The sequence below is a fragment of the Numenius arquata genome, chromosome 6 (genome assembly GCF_964106895.1).
Source record: "Numenius arquata chromosome 6, bNumArq3.hap1.1, whole genome shotgun sequence".
NCBI lineage: Eukaryota > Metazoa > Chordata > Aves > Charadriiformes > Scolopacidae > Numenius > Numenius arquata.
In genome coordinates, this window is record NC_133581.1 from 60,429,997 (window position 1) to 60,440,693 (window position 10,697).

Sequence of the window (10,697 nt, forward strand, 5' to 3'; positions counted from 1 at the left end):
ACTCAGTGGCTTTCTGGATTTCTCTGCCCACTCATTTTTCACCTCAGCTCAGATCTTACTGAAATGCCTTTCACCTCCCTTGCTTATAGTTCTGTCTTTCTCAGTACCCTGTTACTTATTTCTTAACTCAGTGAAGCGTTTTGCTATTCTCTTTGTGTGAAAGATGCGGTCCTAAACACAGGTTGATTATATTCCCTTTCAGCAGGGCAAAATTCCTATTAGAATAGCAACCAGCACACTGAGACGAATTTGAATTTTTCCTTTACCTCACTGTAAACAGACTTTCACTACAGTAAATACAAATTCCACTGCATGCAGACTGTAGGAAAATACACAACACAAATGAGTACTTCTAACTTTCAGGGAGATTCCAGCAGGGCTCTGGCTTTGGCAAGTGAAAGATTTCAGGCAGTACATCTTATTACATGGGTGGTCGAGTTATTGAACTTTATTGACAAAGGGCTGGATTTTCCAGCAAGACAGAGCTTCATTAAAATTCTGCAGAGACTGAAAATTCAATAATCTCTCTCACAAAGCACTGCATGAGTAGGGCTGATTAGGCAATTTCTCTCTCATCCCATTTCTTTTGCTAAAAGCGTTGTTACTTCTTGTTGGTACAAAAAGACAATCATTAAATGAGCATTCGCTATAGTTGATTAAGCAGAAAGTTTTAAAGGTGCATTGGCTCCCTTTCTCAAGGCTTAATTGAGGCCTTAAAAAAAGTTGCAATAACAACAACAACAACAGTCTATCGTTCTAGGTTGAATTATTTAAAATTTGGATCTGATGAATCCATCCGTGGCCCTTCTTTCTTCTTCTTTTTTTTTTTTTTAAACTTTCTGCTTTCATAGCTACTTGTACATTTGCAGCCAGGTCTGCCTAGTGCCGGAGTGTGTAAATTACTTTCTCCTTGATTTCTTTCCCTGTAGATCACAACTTACTTGCTCTCGTTGGGTTTCAGATTAAGAGGCCTTCATAAAAACAGAACTGCAAGATCAGATTGAAGACACATCTAGCTGATTAGCTCTTCTCTGGCAGTGGCTATAAGTAGTGAGGTAGAGGAGCAGCCTAGCAAACTTACTGTTATACATTCCCTGGGAAATCTATGGGCTTCAGCGATCCATAGTTTAGGGACTTCTTGACACAGAGGTTGTATCCTTGTATTTAACAACTGTTAGTGGATTTTTCTTCTGTGACTTTGTTTATTCAACTGCCCCTATGTTGTACAATGTGATGGCACCCTGCTGCTTGCAGGATGGTTTTCCAGTAAGCAAAGTCTGTTTAGAGAATAGGAGACCCTACAAATCTGCTTGTAAGGGTCTGTTAACAGTAATTGCAGCAGGAATTTCATCCTTTCTTTTTTTTTTTTTTCTGAATTGAGAGGGAAGGTTCTTAGGACTTCTTTTATGCAAAGCAAGATGAACAAAGCCCGAACTGTACAAGAAGGACCTCTAGTAAAAGAATTTTAGGATTAGTATTCCTGACAGTTTCTCTTATCCTCTCTCTCTGTTCTTGATCAGTCCTGTATTACTGCCTGTTCTTTCTTCTAAGGCAGTCCAGCTGCACCCAAAATATAAGGATATATAAGACCACAGACAACATTGATAAGTGTTTGCTCAGCAGCATTAGTTATCTAACCTGGACTGCATCCTAGAACTGTTTCGTCCTCAAAAGTAAGGTGAGATTCAGTATCTCACTGCTATGATGTTTTTGGAACGCAGATCAATCCACTCTGACCCCGACTGTGTTGGGAAAAAAAAGGAACAAATACCACAGTCTTGATTCCAGTTGTATTCATTCTCTGCTCAGCTGAACTCCCATTAACCTTAGTGAAATTTTGCCTAAGTTAGCACTAAGGAAAAACAAAACAAAAAGTCTTCTAAACACGGTCCAGGATTGGTGCACATACATATAACAGTTTTGAGTGAAAAACCTTGGTATTGCAGAGTCTCTCACCCTTTGACCATGATGCTGTTTCTGAGGAGCTGTTTGATATTTGTCCTGATAATTAAGGGCACTCAAAAAAGCTCAGTGTATTGAGAGACATAGGCCAGGAGTACAGATGTCTAGCCTGAGACCTCTGGACAGAAGATGATGGGATAAGGAGCACCAGGTGGCAGTGGGACCCAGTGACACGCCAGTGAACAGGGGCTGAACAGGGGTGGGAGACCTGTCCTGCAGAGAGAAGTGGTAAAGCAGAAATGCTCAGCTGATCTTTCCACACTTAATTCCTGAAGATAAAATTCTTTAGTAAACTTTTGGACACAGTTATGTTCAAATCTGACGGTGACACTAAACTGAGATTTTCACCAGGTTTACCGTCTTCAGAAGCTTCTGCGTTCTACAGTCTGGAGAACTACATTTTCAAGAAGTAACTTCTCTTTTCTAATGGTTTGGGAGATTCTCCAGCTCAGGACTAGACAGCTGTCTTCCCATGGCTATCAAAGAGATTCCTTTACAAAACACTGCTCAAGATAACTTCTATATCTCAGAGCTCTTTTACGTGTTTATTCTATTTTGCTGTTTCTCTGGGCAGATTTTTGCAAGAGAAAAATTGCTGGCAGTGCGCACATGCCCGCACGAGGGGGCAGGAGAAGCTAACAGTTTCGGCAGCAAAGGCTGCCTGTAACAAGAGAAGCAACCGACAAAATGACTTTTGCACTGCTGGTCCCTCTGGTTCTTTACCCTTCTCCTCTCCCTGAAGACAGCCCTTACTGCAAGGCTATTTTGTAATAGAGACTGGAAAATAAATGTGACTTGCAATAAAACTTGTGTCAACAAAGGTCTGCAGATTTGACTCAAATGTACACAAGCAGCAGAGATTGTTAGTAGGAAAAGGCCATTTTTGCATAGTCATTTCCGTTCCTGTAATTACACTTTGAAATAAATACCAGTAAGAAATGCAGTTAAAAGACAAGTCAGGACATTCCCTTTCCTTATGTCTTTTCTCTGACCATAATTAAGACATTGTGCTTTAGAATCAGGAAACACAAACACCATGGCCTGGGAGATGTGAGGAATAGGGTTGCAGAAGAAATCAGTAGGATGCCACTTTACAGTTGCAAAGTAGTCCAGTAAAGCGGAGCAGAGCTTGAGTGAGCCAAGCCATGATCCCATGTAAATCGACATCATTCTCTTGATGCAGTAATACACAATTTACACCTAATAAAGAGTGGCTAACATTCTTCTGTGGGAAAAAAAAAAAAGTGCTGAGAAGAAAAAAGTCTTGTTCGTATGTTTACCAAATCCAACTATTTGCTACAGTAATAACCACTAAAATTTGTTTTGGAGCACTACCCTTCAGTCTTCTCATCTCCCATACTTTTTTTTAAAAGTAAGCGTATGCACAACAACCATGAGAATGACTGATAGATCTGAAGCTGAAACCAACTACTTTTTCTGGAAAATAAATAATTTACCCTTGCAATACTTTTAGAAGGCAGAAAGCTATTGTAAAGAGAGGCAAACAGGGTCTCATGAAGGCAAAGTGACTTGAAGCGGGCTCTGTAAGAAGACAGAGGTAATGAGGAGTTCCTTGTTTCCCATCATCTACTCAGTGCATCACAAGTGCTGCACTAACCACCTTCCTTCATCCCCACAGTAATCCTTAGTGTTTCGTCCTCCTGCTGCAATACCCTACATAGGGAGGGATGACATGAACCAGGGTAAATCATTGAGCTCTGAAAAGATAGGTGGTGCTGCTGGGGCAAGAGGTATGAAAAACAGTGACCTTGCAAGAAGCAGCTGCACTTGTTTAATTGCTGATGCAGTGAGGGTCCCTCCCCCTGCCACAGCTGTGGACAGCTGCTGCCCTTTCCTTAGCACCCTTCCCGATGCTTGTCTAACTTGTGAGCTGACTCAACTTGCTAAGTGAGTAAATAATAAAGCTAATAAAACACCGAGCTCAGCTCTTCTGAAAAGGGATGAGATAGCAGGTCAGCTTCAGTGTCCTACAAAACCTCACCCTAGTGTGCCTAGAAAGCACACCAAGTCTATATAAACCAGGTAGACTATTGACAATGCTGCTACATCTTAGCTCAGGACACCCATGAAGAAAGTATTAAGTATGATGCCACCACAGACAACAGGCTGGACATGCTATAGCAGCAGGAGAGCATCCAGCTCCACTCTCCTATCCCCTTTCTGCATTCACAGCAATAACTCAGGAAGAGGTTTGTGTTCTAGTATTTAGTCCTGGGACTGCCAGTCCTCGTCAACTACTTCCTCCCCATCAACGGGCTTATTTCTGCCAGTGACTATCTCCAGAACAATCCTGTCAGCTATTCCCTGCTTTAAGGCCATCTCTTTCTTCCATTCTTCTGCCAAGTGAGCGTGTGCTTTGTTTCAGCTCCTTCAACAGAATACCTCAGAGAGACAAGTGCCCCATCTTCATTCCCCAATAATGCAGTATTAGTTTGTAGTGGTAGTAACAAGGAGGGTTGCTAGATGTGGTATGACTATTCTGACTGAGCATTTTTCAGGACTCGGGTGAGAACTTGCCTGATTTTTAAGCACCCAAGCAGTCTCCTTGATTTATACAGGCCCATAAACTGACTTAAAATTAAGAATGTGTTTTAAGTACCTTGCTAAATCAGACTTCACTGAGTGACACTGCCTGTAAGGGATACAACAATAAAAAAATCCAGCTGTTGGCACTGACAAAGCCTTCTTCATGCTGGGTGGCCAAGGCCGCATTTTCAAAGCAGGGAGATGAAGGCTATAATTGAGGCTTCCCATGTGCATTCAAATCAGAGCCTTACACGGAACCTGTTAGAAACAATGAGAAGTTTTGAACAGACTTGAAAACATTTTGGATAAGACTGTTACATAGCGAACATTGCGGATAAGGCTACCACAGATTGGCACCCAGACACTGGAGGCAGATTGCAGATAAAACAAACCAGCTTGGTCTAACCATCACTGAGAACTAGTTCTGCCACTTATTCCTGTCTGATCCTTAACATAGCTTGCAACAAAATCTCAAGTTTGTGTGCTGCATCTTGGGTACATCAGAAGTACTTGATTTGGAGGTCTCTTCGTATTCCACTAATTCAACCAACCAGAAGAATAGGTTTGCATAGCGCAGAAATTAGTCATTGGGTAAATTATTATTTAAGTGAAGGGCTGTGTTGTGGCTACATTTCCCTACAGCAGAAATTATAATCAATGGCAGTTGCAAGACAGAATTACTCACTTCTGAGGCAGAGGTGAAACAGCAATAGTTAAATGCTTCCCTCCTGTGACGGTATTAGCATGACTGCTAGGAAATATGTGCTTGAAAATGCCAGAGAAAGTGATTTGTCTGTGACAGAAGCTGTTTTAAGAAGAGAGAAAATGAAAACCACAACCACACTAAAATAAAGCCTCTTTTAATGAGCTTCGGATGCCTTCTGGAAAAATAAGAAGAGCTTTTAGTGCAGAAATGGTTCTTCTGGTATATCATTATGTTTTCTGGTAGAGGGCTTTGTTGGGTTTTTTGTTTGGTTTTGTTTTTTTTTAATTACCAAGTATATACTTTATTTAACCGAGAACAGGACCTTTGTTGTTAGAAACAGAAAGCAGGAAGGACCAAATTGCTCCAGTCATCAGAAGAACCAGTGTGAGATATATTTACCTGAACCTAACCTAAATTCCTGAGGATACCCACCAGTATTTCCTGGAGGATGGTTTGGTAATCAATTTAACTTTGTGTTGCTGAGTATGAGTCATTGGAAATCATGATGATCAAGTGTCTATATCACTCCTCAGGTGAAAGTGAGAAGAGGAGAGGATGTGGAAAAGAAGTCTAATATGCCTCTGCAGACCCTGCTTCTGGGCACAGAAAAAGGCCCACAACAGCATGACCTGAGGGTGTGATGGTTTTCAGTCTATTTGACTGTTGCAACCCAGCTGCGTGCCAGTCTACTGCTCTCCTGTTTAATTCTCCTTTGTCATATTGCCTGCTCAGAAGAACAAGGCATAACTGTGCCATTTTATGTTGCCTGTTATCTGTTCTGTCTTATTTTTGGCCGCTAGAGCCATCAGTGGGGTTCTATTAGTGCTATATAAGTTGACAAACCAGCACTCTTATCCTTTACTCTAACATTCAAAGTGAGAACCTGTCATTGAAGAAGTAATCTTCAACTTGTTAGCTATTGCTATGCCAGTGTCTAATAGCTTCCATCCATATTTTTGCATGAGGTTGTACAAATGTATAGCCACAGCCTTCAAAATGAACAGAACAAGTAAATCATTAAAAACTATGAACAATCTAGTGTTTCAAGGTGCAATCACTGTACTATTTAATCATACTGTATTCCTGCTTGCTTTCCAGTGAATGTATGCACATTGTGCACGTTGACCCAGCCTCGAGAACTGCTGAAAGTTTTCCCATATGAGAGTTATTTATGGCATCATTGCAGGCAGAAGGTCTATACTCATCTTTAATGCTTCCTGAATGAGTAATCTAGCCATGAAACAAAGGTGGTTGCTCCTCCTTCAAACAAGTTTTATGAGAAAATAGCAGCGTTTACCCAAAAAATACAGGCCAGGCACTTATCTGCCAGAAGCAGTTTCAGAAGCTGAATCTCCATTTCAGAAACGCCACCTCTGAGATCACTCTCTAAATCTAGGCAATAGAGAGTGTGTAAGATTCCCCGGTCTCATCAGCATTGCCAGTTGGCTGGATTAGACTTTCTCTCATCCCCTCCATTCGGTGTGACTGCTATTCTTAGACACCTAAATTCATTACGTAAGGATCGGAAGTCAGCCCTGTGCATTCCTGTGCTGTAACCAAGCTTTGGAATTGGGGAGGGGGAGTGGGGGAGGAGGAGGAACTGCTATACGGAATGTCATGATGTCTAATTCCTGGTCTGGATCTGGTCCTGAGAAAGTAAGGCCTCAGATTCCCTTCTTAAAGAGGAGTTTGTCACGCTTAATCAGACTGTTGAGCTTGATATTTTCTGAACTCTGTCTGGTCATTAACATGCAGGCTCCATGACAAACATTTATTCCTTATTTTCCTCAAGTCCAACTGCCCAGTTACACCTCAAGTTTCCCTTTGCTCATTCCCTCTGCTTATTCCACGCAGTGGGTTTCCAGGGTAAGATTGAGCAGCCAGCTCTGCTGCCGTCTGCTGCACAAACACCAGAGGGGATGAGAAAAGGAGTCATAAAATCCAAGTGAAGAGGAATATCTTATTCACCTATGCAAAGGGTATGTCACCAGCTTTTCTTTTTGTTTGTTTGGGTTTTTTTTGTTTTGGTTTGGTTTTTTTGTTTGTTTGTTTTGTTTTTGTTTTTTAAAAAAAAAGGCTCTCCAATAATCAATTGCCTCAGCAGAGACACCTGAAAGAATTTTGTCTGGCAGAGAAGAGGCATTCACAGGCTGCATGCAGGGCTGGATTTAAGTTTATTTTATTACTTCAGCTTGTGGCTGTCACAACTCAAACTAATTTGTGGTGGGGGCCTCAGAGAGAGCAGAGTCAATGCTCCCTTTGCGCATTTACAAACTTCAGCTTCTTCTTAATGCCCTGTAGTGCATCTTCATCAGAGACAGTTTTGATTCATGTCTCGTTTATCCTTGATACTGTGTCTTGAAAGTACACTCAGCCACCTGGAGGACCTGTTCCATACAAGTTTTTGAGTACACGTTGCGCCAGCAACTCATGTAATTGAAACCCTCTGTAATTAAATGCTCTGTCTCTCTCTCTGAGCTGTGTCAATGACAGAAGTGTCACTGAGATTCAGATCTTTCATTATCTTGTACCTTCTGCATAGGCTCTCTGAGGCCAATCTGTATCCATCCTCCTGTCAGCAGTCCCATGACAATTTGTTTCCACAGGGGAGAGAAGAAACGTCTTGAGGTTTCAAGCTGCCATTTGGTCCCACTGCATGCTCAGGCTTTGGCCTCTGTTTCTAATTTGATTGCCAGCAAGATCCTTTCTAAAAGGGCTAAAAAGAAAGAGCAGTCTCATGGATGAGACTGGAAGACCTGGTTATTCAATGTCTGCCCCCATCTTTGTTGCTGTCTCTGTCTTTACCTCCATCTCTTTCTGCCTTACTTCTTTCCCTTTGTCACACATAGTTTGCCCAGTAAGGAAGGAGGGCATTTGACAGATGGAGGCCAAGCTTGTATTCTCATCTTCTCTTCTAGGTGCTACCACACTCTCACTATTAATACATAACAGTGAAACAAGTCTGCAGTTTCAAAAGCTCATCTCACCAAAGACTAAAGAAGAAAGTAAGTTGGTAGCTAAGTCATTAACTCCCCTTGGCTGCTACTAAGCTCTTCTTGGCATCAGTGAGAAAGAGCCAAGAAAATTCCTTGGGAAAAGAAAATGTCTGGTCATAATTAGAATGCAGGTGCCTAATCTGTCACATGAGAGTCCGAGACAAAGTCTAAATGATTGAACTCACTCCTGGAAAAATGAGACCCGAGTTTGCAAATTGACTAGAAAATCTCTACTACAAAATTAACTACAGAATCAGTGGGCCATGATAAGAAACAGCAGCTGAAGAATAAATTCAAAGATAAAACACACATCTCGCTCCCCTCTGAGATGCTTTTCCTTTTGCTTTAGAGCTTCTGAGAGTCAACTGTCTGCCTGCATCAGTTAATGACCATTCAACAGTTTATCCCTCCAGCTGCCAAGATGTCTCAAACCTAGAATCACTTTTTGCCTACAGCTGGCCAACTGATCCCCAGAAGGGTGGAAATCATTACAGATTTTCAATCACGTGCAACTTTAAACTGCCTGGGTAGGAGACCACCAGTTGCTCATTCACCTGGCAGTGTTTTTCTCATCTATACTGAGAGCTAGGAATTGGAGAGGGGCAAGGGACTACGATGCTGTAAAGCGCACGGGAAACAGTAATAAAGGCTGCTGCCTTCCATCCAGAAGCCAGACTTAGTGATAGATCTAGTGATCCTTACATACATAGCAACAAATCCTGTCTGCTACTGCTACAAGTACAAGTTGCTGCACTTCCAAAGATGGCTTTTATAAAGGTAAAAAGATGAGAAGGAAATCCCTTCCACGCAAGGTTGTTGTGCACCATTGCTAGCTGCAAAGACGCACGGCCACTGCTGAAGGCCATCAGGCGGGGCCCTAATGGACCAGCCGCATCTGCATGCTGGTTTTGGCCCAGTGCCCAGCTGCTGTGGTGTGTGGGTGGGTACCAATGCTGCACCCGCACTGCTCACTCTCCATAGCCTCACCCCTGCAAGCTCTAGGAGGAGAGTTGCAAGTAGTTTACATTACAGGTGTGTTAATGTCCTCCTTATATAAAGAAAGCCACAGGGTTTTGGAGCTAGATGTTTGTGTATTTACACTCTGGTTCATCAACCTCAGTACTTAATTGCTTTTCCCAAATTAAGGCAGAGAAGAGAGACAAGTTCAGTTAATGAATAAACTGGTCTCATTGTTAATTAATCAGCGGCAGAATAATGATTCAGGATCAGAGCTGCACTGTTCTAGTCCTGCTCAAAAGGAGATCAGCTCACCTCCTCCCAAACACTTCAGAAAGCCTGCATTCAGAGGTTGCCTAGCAAGTTAGCCAACGCAGGCTGTGATACAAAGTGTGCTGCCACAAACGTCGTCCTGACGCATTCCCACCCCAGCTCCTTCGTCACCAGCTCTGGGTATGTGACACTGCAAACAAGGAGCATCTCCCAGGTAATCGGAGCCTTAAACAGTTGGGACTAAGTTTTGGCCCCGAGTCCTGGCACATCACCCAGATCTCAGAAAGCTGGTGTGCAGTGCTCCTGGTGTGACATGCTTAATAAGCAAGCTGCTACCGCTGCCACCACCCACCCCCCACCTTGTTCCACCCTCAAAGTGGTCTCAAGGTTTAGCTTCATTTGTTAGAGCCATTAGTATAGCCCCAGTAGCTAGTGCTGGACACATTCAGGCTTTCTCTTTGAAGCTGTTGCACTATGATTATAGACTCATAGGATAATTTAGGTTGGAAAAGACCATCAAGATCATCAACTCCAGCCATTAATCTAGCACTGTCAAGTCCACCACTAAACCATGTCACTAAGCACCACATCTGCATGTCTTTTTAATACCTCCAGGGACGGTGACACAACCATTCCTCTGGGCAGACTCTTCCAATGCTTGACAACTCTTTCTGTGAAGAAATTTTTCCTAGTATCCAATCTAAACCTCCCCTGGTGCAACTTGAGGCCTATCGCTTGTTACCTGGGAGAAGAGACCAACACCCACCTCACTACAACATCCTTTCAAGTAGTTGTAAAGACCAATAAGGTCTCCCCTCAGCCTCCTTTTCTCCAGATTAAACCACCCCCAGTTCCCTCAGCTGCTCCTCATAAGACTTGTGCTCTAGACCCCTCACCAGCTTCATTGGTGTTCTCTGGACACACTCCAGCACCTCAATGTCTTTCTTGTAGTGAGGGGCCCAAAACTGAACACAGTACTCAAGGTGCAGCCTCGCCAGTGCCGAGTACAGAGGGACAATCACTTCCCTCGTCCTGCTGGCCACACTATTCCTGATACAGGCCAGGATGCTACTGGCCTTCTTGGCCACCTGGGCACATTGCTGGCTCATGTTCAGCCAGCTGTTGACCAACTCCCCCAGGTCCTTTTCCTCCAGGCAGCTTTCCAGCCACTCTTCCCCAAGCCTGTAGCGCTGCATGGGGTTGTTGTGACAGAAATGCAGGACCTGGCACTTGACATTGTTGAACCTCATACGGGC